Genomic DNA, 17,399 nt, shown 5'->3' on the forward strand with positions numbered 1-17,399 from the left:
CACAATGATAATTATCTCATGACTTCTTGATGTCCTCATGGAATTGATGACTCCGGGTGTGTTGTCACACTGGAAAGGGTATAGGAAGTATGGTCTGTCCTTATATGGTCTGTCTTTGTATGTTTTTCTATGATTACAATAGCTAAAGCAATAACATGAAAAAAAAAAAAATCTGATTCAGATAATCTTTTTAATTTGGTATTGCAGGCATGGAACCTGTACTGTGTAAAAAGAAAAGATCAATTTGTCCTTACTGAATAGTGAAAGGCTGTCCAAGGTACCTTAGTAACATCTTCCAATGCATTGGGTGATGCAAAACAATGTTTCTCTGAAACCCTTATATTAAACAAAACTCTCTCTGCCATACAATTACTATTTTAAACTGTTTCTGCAATCTGTTTTATTTCTATTGTATAGTTTCTACTCATCTTTTGTTTTGTTGCCCTTTCCTGCCAGTGTTTTTAGCTTCTGCATATGTGCTGAAGGCACATTTTAAAAAACTGGCCAGCAATCTGGGGAAAGGGCAAGATAGCAGTGAGTCACAGTAGGTACATGGCAAAGAATTCTGGTATTCAGGACTTGAAGGCTTAAGAGAGAGCACAGTCATGGTTGGATGCAGTGAATATGTTCTCAAGAGCAAGGAAAACTGTTTAATAACATGTAATTCATCAATAACAAAATGTTAATCATGTATTTAATTGAAACTTCTTAAAACTGCCTTTACTCTTAAAGTATGGATTTATCTGAGCACTCTGATGAAGCTTAACTAGGCTAAAAATTTCCTGCAAATACTCATCTTACTGGTTTTGTTTTAAAACTGGGAAGAAATATTTCAGCATTGCAAAATCAGCACATGAAATAATATTCACCTAGGATTTATGAGCTGTTTAGAAAGTTCTTTCAACAACTAACATTCAAATCTTGCTAGTTCTGGAAAAAAAGGACAATTTCAAGGAGTGGAAGAAAATCTAAAATAATAAAAAGTCTGGAAAGAGTTCAAAAACTGGTGAAATTATAGATGCTGAGGAGGCTGAGTTGCTTAAACATCTTGGATGATTTTATATTTAAAGTACAGTTCTGTATGTCCTATATTGATATAAATATAGATAAATTCTGTGGTTAAGAATGAGGCAGTTCTAGAAATAAAGGAGTAAAAAATGGGGATGTGATCCCATAAATCAAAACTCTGAAAAGATTTTTAAGAGTATACAGGTTTAATGCATTACTCAGGCTTAGGAATATGAGAGGATCACCTTTCTATTCCGAATATGGCCACTCCTGGACATACTTCATTAAGGTACTCATGTTTAAAAAAGTTGTTGAAAACTGGGGAGACTTTGGGAGAAGCACAGAAACTATAGAAACTATTCAAATGAGACTAAAAATAATGTCAGGGTTGGTTCAGTGTTCTGGAGTAGCTGGAAAATTATTTTCCCTCTGTGGGAGAGAGCAAAATACTGAACTTCTGAGACTTACAAGTGATGACAAGAAAAGATCCAGTACATGGAAGTTAAACCTAGAAATGGAAGCAAAGTGCATATTTTTAAGCAGAAGTAAATAATACAATTTACCAAGCAGTGTTGTGGATTCTTGTAACTCAAAAGATTTCATTTGGAATTAAGGCTAAGATTTTGGGAATTAGAAGCAATTTTGGGAATTAGATAATCAAACATCCTTGAAATGTACTTGTTAAATTCATGAAGATCTCTTGGGTTTCTCTCGAAATGCAGCAAAGGTAAAAGTATGCTGCTTTTCATTCACAAATGGGGCTTGATTGAAGGTGCTGTGGAGTAGTCTGAAATGTTCTGTGTTATATTACACAGCAGGTTAGACTGTATTGTGCCAGTGGCCTTTCTTGTTCACAGAGTCACTGTTTATTTATTTCTGTGTGAGAATAGCTAAGAAATGTTCTGACCTAATACAAGCTTCTTGAGATTGCTGTTGAAATCCTTTCAAAGTGTTTTCTTACACCCTCTCTGCTTAAGTAGATGACAGTGATTCATGTTACGTTAGTAGGATGCTATTTCACCTCCATTCTGCTGCTGCCGCTAGGGAAAAAGACTGAAAGACCAGGCCTGTGCACATAGATGGCATGGAGCAGCTGAGTTTGTTTTCTATTAGGCTTTCAACAGCTAATTTGATTTCCAAACCAGAAATGTTTCAGGACATCCTCTGTGGTCGGAGTGTGTTGACTAGAGGGGGTATTAAAATATCACTATATACATTAACAAAGCATTTCTTGGTATTCTGTAATATTGTCTATAAAATAATTAATTTCAGGCCATTCTGTCTAACCAGGGTAACTTTAATCTTAAATAAGTGAGTCTGGTTGGCTTGATTTTACCTCTTTAAGAGTTACATTGACATGGAGGCTACACAGACATATTGAACATTCAGTCACGCATCAGTATAAGCAGTAATTTCTCTGTCACTGCAGCCCCTTCTGTAGAAATTATCTGTTTACTTTCTTTTTTACACTTCACTGCATAGGATCTGCATGGTTGATCAGCACAAGTACTATTTGCAGACCAATTTCCTGGTATTACTTTTCAGAGATATGCATCTGAAATAGCATGGTCATAGAGAAAAAAGTAAAGCTTACCTATGGGTGAGGGAGATCACTGTATCCTTGAATCAGAGCTGGATTTTTTTCCTGAGTTTTGTTTACTCACTAAGATGAGTTTTGTCAGGCTCTAGAAATCCAAACTCTGCCTGATAAACACTAAGTATAGAGCAGTAACCAAGAGCATTGGGGTTTTAGGAGGGTTTCTTAATTTTTTTTTCCTGTTTTTTAAAGAATCCGTGATTTAACAACATGAAAATAATTAATGTAGAAAATGAGTAGTCTGCTTGTGATTGTTAACACATAATGAAATTATGACTTCTGTGTTCCTCTTAACAGTTTTCGAAATTTACTTTTTGTTGTAAAAGAAAACAGGCTTATGTCAGCTCAGTGGTAAAAAGTATATAAATCACTTCAGTTTGTATAAAACTGAATTGAGTTGAATATAAAGTATAAAGAAAAATAAGTGCTTATGTAGTGGTTGATATATCATAGATATTTTGGAAATCTGTATATCCAAGGCATCAGTGTGACAATAAGTTTATATTAGATTATTGGGCCAGTATCTTCATCAGTGTATAAAAGCTATTTGTGATCTTTATGAACTATCATTATCAAAATAAAAATTATACCGATATGATTGCTGTGTATGTCATTGTTATCATGTGATCTATCAAATCCAACAAGGAGATGCAGCAGTATATTTCAGACAAATCATTGATTACAACTGCTGTGTGATTTCTTAGCGCAGCTTACAGAATTTCAGACTAAAAAGCCGCTATTGTGATGTCCAGTATTAGAAAAAGAATAAAGTGTAAATCAATCTTAAAATATAGTACTTTTTCAAGATCAAGACATTCCAGCCAGGTAGGTGAGTTAATTTATGTTAGTGACTAAGAAAATGAAAGTGCTGATGTTAGCAGTTTGGGAATTTTTGCTGCTATGAGTGAGCAAGCCCAAAAAGTAATATACATCTTTGTTAACTTCCATAGCTTTATAATGTGACTATGCAAATAGTACACTCCAGTTTGCTCCCATGCCTCAAAGAACTGCTTTCCTCTAAGGCTATTGTGATTTTAGCTGCTGAGCACTGCGTGAAGATGCCCTCTGGTCTGGAGGATGCACTGCTTCCTGATGGTTAAACCTTGTTAAAATTAGGTTTTGAACACAGAAAAACTCAGTTGTGCTGCTTTATGATAAACTAATTAAGCTCAGTTCTTGATTTGGACAAATGTGTCTGAGACATGCTCGCACTGAATGAGGCATGTAATTATTACATTATGTTTCTTTACATTACATTTCTTTACATTATATATGTGGTTTTGTGCATATATGTGTATCTATTTTTCTAAAGCATTTGTAAATATAAGACATAGAAGTAATTCTTTTTTCTTTCTATCCAACCCAAAAAGTATATTCAAGGAGATGAGGCAAAGTAGTTGTCCCAGGAGGTACAAATCGGACTGATTAGGTCAAAACATATTTTCTTTAATATGTGTTGTGGAGACTGCCCATAAGCAAAATAATACTAGGCAGGACTGAAGGCAGAGTCAGTATGACATCGAGAAGTAAATAACACCACTAGGCTGAAATATGATTTAAAGTAACTATAGAGCTTCTTAGATTTAAGACCAGGAGCAATCCAATAAGAGAGATACAAGCAAGCAACTTTATAGGAGGCACAGCTATTTTAATTCATCAGAAATAAGTGAGCTATGATGCTAAAACCAGCACCTCCATGCAGATGCTATTGAACCATGTAGGATCTTTTTTGTTTTGTTTTGTTTTGTTTTATTTTTCCCTATTTGGTGAAATTTGTAGCAAGGATGAACTTTGTCCTGCAGCAAGATTTCTGATCTAGGTCTGACTCTTTGATACTTGGTGACACCAGTCAGATTTCTTTAAGTATCATGAGTGTCTTAGAGCAAAAATAAGCAAAGAAGCACGTGCTGTGGGGAAAGCATAACAGAACCGGATATATCACAGTAGGTTTAGAGATTACCTTATGTGACAGAGCATCTGGTTTAGGGTTAGACAAGTTAATGCCTTGAGACAGTTTGGGTAATGAGTTGATCTCTCGTTGAGATCTCAGTAGCCTGAGTATCTGAGAAAAGAGAAAATAATTGCTGTATCCTGATATTCTTCTACCAGAAGGATTTATTTGCCCTATACTGCCTGACTATTGTAGCCTTCAACAACATGGTGCATTTTTATTTTCAATTTCTAGTCTTTATTGAACATGGTATTACTGGTAAGTTTGTGCTTGTAGCATGTCTTCTCTGAGTAAGTGGTTAGCTGTCAAGGGACAAGTAAAAATCAATAATACCAATACTTTTTAGCTCTTAAATTCTAAATCTAATGTTTCTTATATTAAGTAGCTCATAGTATGTACAGCTCTGTACAACTATTTTATTTTGATTGTATTTATTTTCTCAATTGTTTCCCCTTATTAAAACAAATAATGAACTAAAAGAAAACCTTTCTCTTCCTCTTTCTGAAATGTTAGATTGATTACTTCCTAGAAACCCATACCTGGCATAAATTGAATTCTCTAGTTGCAGCTTAGATGAGGTACTTGATTTGTAATTAAAATCCAAATATTAACACAGATTTAGAATGACAAATGTAGTTTATTGAATCAACAGATCACTGTTTCCTGTAATACAGCTATTTTTTCTCCAATTCAGTTCCATTTGATTTACTAATTATATGCAAAATATCATTATGTTGTGGTTCTTCATAAAAAAATTGATAGTTCATCAGACGTTCTTCTTGGTTAGATTGATTGAACAGGATTGCTGAAATAATTTTTATTACTATAGCTACTGATAGTTTGTGCTGCTACACAGTCTTTCAGACGGTTCGTTTCATGCATGTTTGAGAAGTGAAAATGTATTTATTTTCTGTGAGGAAATCTTGATAAATTTCATGCTTTGCTTTTTACAGGGATGTGATATAGTATTCTTTTTTAACTTTACAAAATGAAATGCCTTACCCAGAGGAGCTGGACCTCTGTGCAAAAGAAGAAAAAAGGTCTGACTTCGAAATATTACTAGCTTTGGTTATCCTTCTAAACATATAATATTAATTTACGGTCTTACTCAGAGCTACAGTGGTACTAAAACAAGGGAAGATGTATGAGGTTCGAATGCTATGTTGTCTTCTTTCACGGAAACAGAATGCACATTTGTGGCATATTTTTCAAACTTGAATTATTTATATAGCAAACATTCCTCTGGCAAATCCTGATTAAACTTACATGAATTCTCTTAATCTCTTCAACAGTTTTCCCTTGCAGTTTTTACTAATCCTCCTGACCCCCCAAAATCTATGAAAGCTGGGGCTTTGATATCCCAGTCTGAATAAATATTATTTCAATTCCAAAATCTCTCTTGGTGTACTGAGATATATTTCATTTTTAATTAAAAAAAAATAGAACCTACCTCTTTATAGCTAGGAAACAAAAGGATTATTTCTGTACAAGACTCATTTAATCTGTTAATTATACTTTTCTGTTCTGGTCATCATAGTAGTACCTGATATCCTGACACACATTAAGCAGTTAGTTTCCTCTAGCGTGAGGAGTGATCTAAGGGTCCTGAAAATGGAGACATCTCCAAGAGGACATGTGCTGTTTATGGCGATTTCAAACAGCAGGTAGAAGGCAGTTCTGTTGTGGACAAACTGATGCTTGTGTGCTGGTGCTGGAGTGATCAATGTCTCTTTGCCATCAGCAAAATGGTAGTCCACAGCGTTAGGAAGGCTTCTTGGAAATGGACTTGGATTTGCACTAGTTACTCTCCACGGAACAGGGAAAACTTAGTGGGCTGCTAACAAGCTTTGATTATTTCCATTGATGCCATTAAATCCAGGTGTTTGACAAGACCCAGGTAATGTGGCATTCCCGCTATCACTGATTTCTGTTGGCACGTTTGTCTCCTGTACTGTTACTGTGGGCTCACAGTTGAGAAACTCTTTTATTTGACACAGCTAAATAGAGCTTGTTCTACAGTGCGTGGGATTCCCTGGAAAATAAATCTATTACTAAGCACCATTAATTCTCACCTGCCATCAACGCTTAACCCGTAAATAGCTCGTGTCAACGTTAATGTTGTAATTTTTGTTTTCAACTTTCATAGGTGAACTTCTGCTTGAGGATGTAATGTAAATGCTGGCAGAGGAGTGTACTCACTGGGAAGGTTGTTAGCTCAGAAAATATGATCCTTTGTTCGTCCAAGGATCATCTATTTCTCCAAATGTGAATGAGTATTAAATTGGGCTAGAAAAATGAGCAATGTAATTGATAAATCATATTGTTTAGAATAGCATAGTGTTATTTAATTTACAATTTAAATTATGTACAGCTACCCAGATTGTAGTTGATGGGAATATAATAATCACATCTTTGAATGAACATTTTACTTCCATACAATATAAAGTTTTGCTTTTCCTATAAATTAATTATATTTTTTCCAAAACATTATAGTATTGCACTAACTCTGAAATGAGCATTTAATATCAGTCACAAGTTTATTTTGGTGTGCTATGAGTGCTCCTTAATAAGTCTTGTAATCTACTTTTAATTATCAAATGCTTCCCACAGGCGGCATTAGTCAGGGTACTATGGATGAGTACAACTCATCCACACTGACCAGCTCAGAGTTACTGGTTTACGCTAAGATAGTTAGAATCATAGAATCATGGAATAGTTTGGGTTGGAAGGGACCTTAAAGATCGTCTAGTTCCAACCCCCTGCCATGGGCAGGGACACCTCCCACTAGATCAGGTTACTCAAGGCCCCATCCAACCTGGCCTTGAACGCCTCCAGGGATGGGGCAGCCAAAACTTCCCTGGGCAACCTGTGCCAGTGTCTCACCACTCTCATGGTGAAGAAATTCTTCCTAATGTCTAGTCTAAATCTGCCCCTCTCCATTCCTTTTCCTTCTTATGTTGAGGATTCCAGAACTGGACACACAAATCCAGATGAGGTCTCACAGGAGAGGAATAGAGGGGCAGAATCACCTCGCTTGACCTGCTGGCCACATTTCTTTTGATGCAGCCCAGGATACAGTTGGCCTTCTGGACTGTGAGTGCACATTGCCAGCTCATGTCAAGTTTCTCATCGACCAGCACCCCCAAGTCCTTCTCTTCAGAGCAACTCTCAATCACATCATCCCCCATCATGTACTGAAAATGGGGATTGCCCCAACCCAGGTGTAGAACCTTGTAATTGGCCTTGTTGAACCTCATGAGGTTCTCACAGGCCCACTTCATAGAATCATAGAATCATAGAATAACCAGGTTGGAAGAGACCCACCGGATCATCGAGCCCAACCATTCCTATCAAACACTAAACCATGCCCCCCAGCACCTCGTCCACCCGTGCCTTAAACACCTCCAGGGAAGGTGACTCAACCACCTCCCTGGGTAGCCTGTTCCAGTTCCCAATGACCCTTTCTGTGAAGAATTTTTTCCTAATGTCCAGCCTAAATCTCCCCTGGCAGAGCTTGAGGCCATTCCCTCTTGTCCTGTCCCCTGTCACTTGGGAGAAGAGGCCAGCACCCTCCTCTCTACAACCTCCTTTCAGGTAGTCAGAGCACAATGAGGTCTCCCTTCAGCCTCCTCTTCTCCAGGCTAAACAACCCCAGCTCTCTCAGCCGCTCCTCATAAGACCTGTTCTCCAGCCCCCTCACCAGCTTTGTTGCTCTTCTCTGGACTTGCTCCAGAGCCTCAACTTCCTTCTTGTGGTGAGGGGCCCAGAACTGAACACAGTATTTGAGGAGCAGTCTCACCAGTGCCAAGTCTCCAGCCTGTCCAGGTCCCTCTGGATGACATCCTGTCCTTCTTGTGACAATGGCACCACTCAGCTTGGTGTCATCTGCAGAGTTGCTGAGACTGCACCCAATCTCAATGTCTGTGTCCTCAATTAAAATATTAAACAGCACTGGTCCCAGTACAGACCCCTAAGGGACACCACTTGTCATGGATCTCCATCTGGACATCAAGCCATTGACCACTACTCTCTGAATGTGATCACCCAACCAATTCCTTATCCACTGAACAGTCATAGAATAATAGAATCACCAGGTTGGAAGAGACCCACCAGATCATCGAGTCCAACCTATCAAACACTAAACCATGCCCCTTAGCACTTCGTCCACCCGTGCCTTAAATACCTCCAGGGAAGGTGACTCAACCACCTCGCTGGGCAGCCTGTTCCAGTGCCCAATGACCCTTTCTGTGAAAAATTTTTTCCTAATATTCAGCCTAAACCTCATCAAATGTCCACCCATCAAATGTCCACCCATCAAATCCATATCTCTTCAATTTAGAGAGAAGGATGTTGTGTGGGACCATGTCAAAGGCTTTGCAGTAGTCCAGATAGATTACATACATTGCTTTTTCTGTGTCTACTGTTGTGGTTGCCCCATCATAAAAAGTCACTAGGTTGATCAGACAGGACTTGCCCTTGGTGAAGCCATGCTGGCTGTCTTGATTCACCTCCCTGTGAACCATGTGCTTTAGCATACCTTCTAGGAGGATCTGTTCCATGATCTTCCCCGGTATAGAGATGAGATTGATAGGCCAGTAGTTCCCAGGGTCATCTTTTTTACCCTTTTTAAAAATGGGCACAATGTTACCCTTCTTCCAGTCACCAGGGACTTCTCCTGATGGCCATGACTTTTCTAATATCATGGAGAGTGGCTTGGCAACCACATCTGCCAGTTCCCTCAGGTCTCTGAGATGCATCTTATTAGGTCCCTTAGACATATATGTGTTCAGGTTCCTCAGGTGGTCATGAACCTGATCGTCCCCTACAGTGGGAGGGGCTACAGTCCCCTAGACCCCATCTTGTTATTCAGTGACCCAGGATAGGTAAGGAAAGTAGTTGTTAGTGAAGTCGGAGGCAAAAAAGTTGTTGAGTACCTTAGCCTTCTCCTCATCTGTTGATACAACGCCACCATTTTCATTCATCAGTGGGGGCACACTTTCATTTAACGTTCATTTGCTGGTTGACAAACCTATAGAATCCCTTCTTGTTATTCTTTGCTTCACTTGCTAAGTGCAATTCCAGCTGCACCTTGGCCTTCCTGACTTCATCCCTACAAAACCAGGCAATGTCCCTATACTCTTCCCAGGTTCCCTATCCCTGCTTGCACTGCCTGTGCAGTTCCTTCTTGCTCTTCAGTTTGATCAGCAGTTCTCGACTCAGCCATGCTGGTCTCTTCCCTGCCCAGTTTCCTACGTCTTGGGAATGCACACTCTTGCGCTCTGTGGAAAGCATCCTTAAATATTTGCCAGCTCTGTTTTGCTGCCCTGTCCCTGAGGACCATTTCCCAGGGAGGTTCTACTTACTAATACCTTGAAGAGCTGGAATTTTGCTTTCCTAAAATTTAAGGTCCTGACTATACTCCTCACCTGTTCCATAACCCTAAGGACCTTGAAATTTATCCTGTAGCCAGACTTAACAGCAAGAAAGCTGCCTGGCCTGAATTACAGGGACAAGAGAAACGGTTTTGCAGAACAGAGCACTTGTCATTGCCTCAGCCTGTTATGTAACAGTTCAGTGTTGCCTTTTTATGCAAGAAAACAGTATTTGAATGGAAACCTATGGTTCCGGTTTAGCAAGAGGAAGTCTAGTTATAATAGAGGAACAGCTGGACTTCAATGGGGGGAAAACACTCCTAGGCATTTTATAAATGTCCTTCTTCGTCAAATGCAGCTTACTATATAGAAGTCTGGCAGTTTTGAGAAGTGCATTAACTGTTTCTTAACCAAGAATATTGATAGGCCTAAGAACCTACAAGGCAGGTTCTGTTCTTCTGCTTGTCTGTAATCATCCCTCTTTTAATTATTAAAATTAAATAATTTATAATTTAATCTTTTACATTACTGATATGTAATCTCAGACTCAAAAACTGTTACGTGCATTTTTAATAATATTTATGTAACTAACTGTGGGTTTGCAGACAACTTTAATTTCCAGTAGGAAATATGACTACCAAATACATGATATATGATTTCTTTTGAAAATTGCATTATTTGACAGGATGTATTATCCAAATTAGGGATAAAATGGGACATAAATGCTCCATAGGCCTTGGGATGGGTCCGCAGGGTGCTGGAAAAGAAAGAGTAGTGGGGCATGACGTTAGCTCTGCTTCCACTTAGCAGATTCCTTTTTTTCTGGACTTTCATACTAGAAAAACTGAGGAATGCAAATGTGCATGCAAGGCGTTATACCGTTGTCATGGAGAAATTTACCTCTGCCTTGGAAAACATATTCTCTTAGGATTTCATTATCAACATTTCATACTGGTATTTTCTTAACTGCTTTTCCTGTTTCCATTATAGAGCAAACCCTAAGTGATAACATACTAAAGCTGTCATGTGTCTTTCATTATTCAATATAGAACAACTTATTATTTGGGCCTAAAACAAAGGCACCTCCACAGTTTGTGTCCACACTTAGTAACTACTACAATTCCTGACCAATCATCCCAAAATTAACATTTGTGTGTAGGTAAAGGCATCCTGCTTTTTCATTTATAACTTGGTAATGATTTGTTTCTATCTATTTTCAAGAACAATTGAAGCACAAATTATTTTTTTTTTAACTCCTAAATGTCAGAAAGGAAACGGGATTTACAGATTTTACAGAATATTATATACCTGTAATGCTTGCAGATATATTATGTATAGTGTCAGGTGTATTGTGTTTAGTGTCCTATTTAAGTTGCAGTGCCTAATCCTTTCTAATTAATTCTCTTCTTCCCATTTCCTGTATTATCACAGTTTGGGTACCAAATGTCACACTTCTGCAATGTGCATCCAGGCAGTATGCCTGCTACTGTATTTAGCCCTTTCCGAAGTCCTAAGCTAAATGCATACTTAGAATGTGTTTATAAAAAAAAAATGAAGTGAAAATTACTGGGTAACTGCAGTGAATAAACTGTTGAGGAGGTGTAAGAGTCACACAGGACCTTTTCACATTGACTATCTGTCAGATTAGGGATTAAATAGATGATCTTTATTGTTTGGCTGCCCCAGTGAAGATAAGATTCTACTTTTAACTGTTTTATGCAATTAGTGGTACTCTTTGACGGTCTTTAAGGAAATAATTGGACAACTTGATGACATTTACTTGCAGGGTAAAGCCTTCTCACAACTTCAGATGTAAATTCTAAGTAACTTGCTATTGTTGTTTTGTCAAAGTTCTTCAAAAGTAAAAAATAAAGCTTATTTTATCATAACTATTTTAAATTTTGAGATGTATTGTATTGAGAGATGACTTTGTGTCAAGAAGACTTTCTTGATTGAATGCATATGGCCTTGATATATTGCACATTTCTGAGAAAACCTTTCAGCTGAAGTATCAGCTGTAATTCCTTGAGTTCTGCCACTGTTCACTGGCTTTTATTTTGCTTCTTAAATCAGTTTCTCTACTGTGGTTCTACCTAGCAGGAATATTAAAATTCAGAGTCACTGAATCATGCAGAGCAAGAATGTTTGTACATGTGTCATGCAAGTTAATAAGGAAGAAAGTTTATATGAGCAGACTGTCTTGTTTTATATGTAGCTACTTGTTTCCACTTCAGAGAGGAACTTATAGTGTGATTTATCAATTATGAAAGTATTAGTCACTAATTTCTAAGATGGGTAATTATTAATTAATAATGTTACTCTGCAACTTCAAATTACTTAGCATAGGAAAACATAATCTGGAGCACATTCAGTGAAAGCAGAGCTGGGGGAGTGATACCATGCTGCCATAGACTGAGAACTAGGGACACTCTGGAAAGGCAGGAAAGCTAAAAAAGGAGAAAAAAACCCCTTGCCTCATTAGCAACTTGTTTTACAACTTTTTGTCCTCAGTAGGCACTGAACTTCTATTTTAGTGAGAAGTGCCTTGTTTAACAAGTTTGATAGGTGGATCATGCTAACATATGGACAGAGCGAATTGTTTGGAGTCATTAAGTGCATTAGGATTAAATAAGTAGGGTTAGCTTAAATGTTCATGTTACTGCAGAGTAGTTGGCAATTATTCAATAGAGTACTTGTTCCTTGGTAACTCGTCTTTGCAAACTGAAAACAAATTGGGAGAGCCCATTTTCTAAAGAAATCCAACCACAGATCCTCATGGAAAAGGAGAATGGCAGGATCACAGCAGACGTAACGTGGTCTGAACACTGATTGATACAAACCCTTGTCAGGGACATTTATTAAAAGAGTCACTCTCCACAGTTTTGTACTTTCATTGCACTGAATGAAGCAAATTTGTTCTTAAGTATCAATCCCTCTTTCTCAGGCTTTATAAGTCATGTGCTGATATTCTGCTAAGACATGAATGTCGTTTCATGTCAGTACATTTATTTTTCTATACTTGGATGCTTAAATCAAAGAGTAAGAGAAGGCCATGAAAAATTGAGTGCATCTGATATTTCTCATGAGGAAAATAGTGTGTGTCATAAAGAAGGAACAGAGTCACTAAGCATGTAAGAAATCTTGGGTGTCTTAGAAATCTTAATGTTTTCACATTGTTTCTTAAAAAGGATCTGTGACAGTAGTATATATGAATCCCACAGCACAAATACTCATTTCTGACTGAGAGCTAGAAGGGTAATTCAGCTGTTCAGAAATCTTATATCCCACATAAGAAAGATATTAAGGTGCTGGAGTGCATCTAAAGACAAACCGAAACTGATGAAGGATCTAGAGCACAAGTCTTGTGAGAAGTGTCTGAGGGAACTAGGACTGTTTATCCTGGAGAAAAGGAGGCTGAGGGGAGATGTTACTGCTCTCTGCAACTACCTGAAAGGAGGTGGTAGTGAGGTGAGTGTTGGTCTCTTGTCCCAGTAACGAGTGGTTGAATGGGAGGAAATGGCGTCAAGTTGCACCAGGGGAGGTTTAGGCTGGATATTAGGAAAAATTTATTCTAATGAATAGGTTATCAAGCAGTGGGATAGGCTACCCAGGGAAATGGTTGAGTCACCCTCCTGGAGGGATTTAAAAGATGTCTAGATTTGGCACTTAGGGACATAGTTTGGTATTGGACTTGGCAGTGTTAGGTTAATGGCTGGACTCGGTGATCTTAAAGGTCTTCTCCAACTTAAATGATTCTGTGATTCCATAATTTTGGAAACTGAGTTCCAAAAAATAGCTCCTCCCGTATGCAAGTGAGACTCTACATTAACAGTGTAGGGGAAGAGACTTCTTAGAGCAGAACACTTCTATCTTTATTAACATAAAATCTTCTTTATCTGTATAATGCAAACAGATGTTACATATTTAAAATCCTCTTAATCTACATGGAGCCCAAATATATCAGTAACTAATTCAAAAATTTTTAAATGAAAATAACTGTATTTTTCATCTGCCAGAATCATTTGCTTCTTTCAGCACATGGCAATTTTGTCTCATTTCTCATTCTTGCTCTGTTTTTTTCTGGTTATCTTATTTACTGCTGCCATAGCTGAAGTCCGGATGGTCTAACTTCTCTGTGTCTTTTTTGCCTGCTTCAATAAATGTTCATTTATGCTGATTTAAGGTGTTTCTTGTATTATCTTACCCTGTGTTTTATACTGCAGTTCACAAGAGAAATTCCTATGTATATGATGTATCTATATAATTTTTGGAGTGTTATGCTTCATCCAAGCATCTTCTCCTTCTTCACATCCATCCTTAAAAGTTACCTCTGTCATAAAATAGATACATAACTTCTATCACATAAAACTTAGATGGCTGCTGGGTTATCACTGATAGCCAGCAAAGCTCTGTATATGCACCAAACCTGTATTAAAAGACCAGCTTACTTTTCTCTTATTACATTGACATGTACTCATATTAAATCTATAGTTTTTAAGGACAGTCATATACTCTCCTTTCTTCTGTGCTTTATCATACTTGGACCTAGAAGTGGCTAAACTCACTTTTTAATAATGCCAGTATTTTTCCAGGTTGTGTTTCGTCTTTCCTGAAGCATCTTATTCAATTGCTCTAGGCTAAGGGTTGTGGCAGTATGGAGAAGGACTGGGGCAGTGCTCTAAGAATCCTACATACTTAATATTGAGTTTTTTTACAAAATAATTTCTTTACTTTCTTTCCCTTTTTGCTCTATTATACCATCAGCATTTCCTTCAGTTTAAGCACCCACTGATTTTGGGTGCACTTTCATCTGTGTTCAGATAGCACAGATTTTTCAACTACTTATTTGATTTAAGTCTCAGGAGTGGGGCTTTGACCAGGGAGTTGAGGCAGTGTAGGTCTAGTGGAGGTGTGCAAAGGCAGAGTCAGATATGTTCAGTTCCCCTGAGCAATCTATTGGCAGCAGCTGCTACAAATGTGGAAAATAAACTCCTATATGCAAGCAGTCATTGAATTCTCTTTTCTCTGGTGTCACAAAAAGGTAAATTTGAAAATACAAGACTATAGAAAGGAGTTCGCCTGTCTGTTTTTTGTAAGGCTGGCTGACTTAGGGAAGGGCAGCAAAAGCTGTTCAGTACCTATCCATTGGAGCCTGACTTAAATGTTCCTTGGGATCTTATGATTAATGAAAAATGGCCATCTGGTCTTTACAGGTCTAATCTCATCTCTCTTCACATTGCCTTTTCTTTAGTACAGTAGGATTTAAATGTTGCATTGCATTGCAAAAAAAATATGACCATCAGACAGTACAGTTACCATTGCCCACCTTGTCCATGCAGTTGTACTGTTGACTCAGCATTAATGACATAAATCTAAACTGCAATGAGAAACGCCTTGAGAAATAATAATGAAAACCTTTTAAATACTATAAGCGGTTTTGCGCTTGCTCTTGAGGTGCTTAACCAGTACTGCTGTCAGAAATGGTAGAGAAAGAGAAAATTTAAAAAAGCTCAACAACTTAGTTAAAGTGTTTTGGTTTAAAAACACAAAACTGAAAACTATTTTGAGTTTATTTGCATTTGTTTTGGAATGAAAGACAAAAAGATTTGTCAGAAATTACAAATTCTGTGAAAAATAAAAAATGTTCTGGTGGTGAATTTTTTAGTGCTGCTTTTTACTTACTTTTTACTTACAAATTCTCTTTCTGCCCCTAAATAATGAAAAATAGAGGTTCCTTTGTGGTAAAAGAAATACTGGTAAATATTAGTTGGATGGTACAGGGATGATTACACCAGAGGCTTCCAGCTGGTACTTGTAAGGTACAGTATAAGGAGTCCTGTTGGTGCCAAGCTGAGCTCAGGGGATGTATCCCACCTGCCCATCATTCTTCCACTCTGAAAGTCAATACTGTATTAGTAGATCTGTGCAGATCTCATCTTGTGGAGGCTGACCTCTGTCTGTCTCCATCCACACCTGTGGGTATGTCTTCAGTCCTAGTATGTCTAACCCACCAGAAAACTACTACTGCATGGAGCTGAAGCTCTACTCATTTGGAAAGCAAGCACCTTAGGCTGTCCTATTAGCTACCCTGCTGTTGTTGGTCTGAATGAGCTCTAGGCGTGCCAGCTTGCATTTCCTCAGCAAGAAACATGGAAGTGAAACACTTGGGAGGTTGACCAAGGGAAATGCCCCATCATAAGAGCTCTCATAAGTGCTCTTATTGAGCACTTATTTAGTGTCCTGATGAAAATGAAGGTTATGCTTCCCACCTGCAATGTGGGACTACACAAGGCAGAGAGAAAGCTGCCTCAGACCCAAAGTCTCCACCGACCCAAAGCTTTCTGCAAAGTATGCATGCATAGATCAAAGTAGCTACTTGTGTCTATGACACAGCACAAATACTTGTCCTAAAAGTATATAAAGCATGACAACAGAACATGTATTTTGATAGTATCTTGTTTCTGCTGCTTGTGAAGGAGTTTTGAGGATGGTTTGGGGTTTTATCCACTCACGCTATCTCTTGCTGTTGAACCCTGGATCCAGCCTATGCAGGGTGAAAAGCTGATTCTCCATAAATTAGTGGCAACATTTTTTTTTTTCTGAAGGTCCTTTAGCAAGATTTTTCAACCATATGCTACAGTGCAAACATTTCTTGAGGCATTTTTCTATGGGCCAGGATACACTTCTACTAATTAACAGTGCAGGTGATGTGACAGAGGTCCTGTCAGTAGCTGTAAGTTTTAATAAAGAATTTGTCTCTTTTTCTTTCTCCTGGTTCTCATTAAGAAACCAAACTGGATTTCTTTCCATCTAGCTCTATGAACATGAAGCTTTAGACAAATTTCCTTTAGTTTAGAAAAATATGGGTACCATAACAGTAAGATCTGATGACGGTCTGTGTTCCATCTCTCCCCTGTTCTTAACTCTTTTAAATCTTCTTTTCCCCTGTTATAATATTTAGGTTACCAATTTTTTTCTGGTCAGTTGAGTATTATCAGTCACTTTCCTTGACCACATCACCACCCTAATAAATAACTTTCATTTCTTTGCTCTTTATGCTAGCTCTCGTTTTCCCTTTTTTTCTCTTTTATACCCTGTACAAGAAATAATGATAAAATAATTCATGTTGACATTTTTAAGGATTTGTAAGACAATGCTAGGTATTGAAAGCTACAACAATACACAAATTATTCAATACATTAAAGACAGACAACACAAATTGTACCAAAAACATAAATTTCTTTTTTTTAGTAAAGCATCTCATGTTACCTACTGTAAGTTAGAATTAGGAGACCCATATATTCACTGGAACTATACTCTTTGATATTAGAATTAAGTTTTTAACAAAATTTTACATCCTAGAATGCGTGTGTCTCTGTAACATATTCTGACCTATGGGAACATGAAAGTAAAATGCTCTTGTTCTTATTGTTGTAATAAGTTCCTTAAAGAGTTAGATTTATCCTGTACT

At 37.8% G+C, this 17,399-nt stretch overlaps 1 protein-coding gene across 3 annotated transcripts in view; it reads left to right on the forward strand.

Annotated features, from left to right (window-relative positions):
• The window catches only part of DLGAP1 (DLG associated protein 1), a 314,534-nt gene that overhangs the window by 72,206 nt on the left and 224,929 nt on the right, over positions 1–17,399 (forward strand). Inside the window, exon 1 of one of the 3 annotated variants that reach the window (XM_069853927.1) lies at positions 226–277. The exons of the other annotated variants lie outside the window; for them this stretch is intronic. The gene's annotated coding sequence lies outside the window, so the exon portion shown is untranslated. Of the gene's footprint in view, positions 1–225; positions 278–17,399 lie in introns of those variants that run through there. 3 annotated transcript variants of the gene reach the window in all.

Source organism: Phaenicophaeus curvirostris, chromosome 3, assembly GCF_032191515.1.
Source record: "Phaenicophaeus curvirostris isolate KB17595 chromosome 3, BPBGC_Pcur_1.0, whole genome shotgun sequence".
NCBI lineage: Eukaryota > Metazoa > Chordata > Aves > Cuculiformes > Cuculidae > Phaenicophaeus > Phaenicophaeus curvirostris.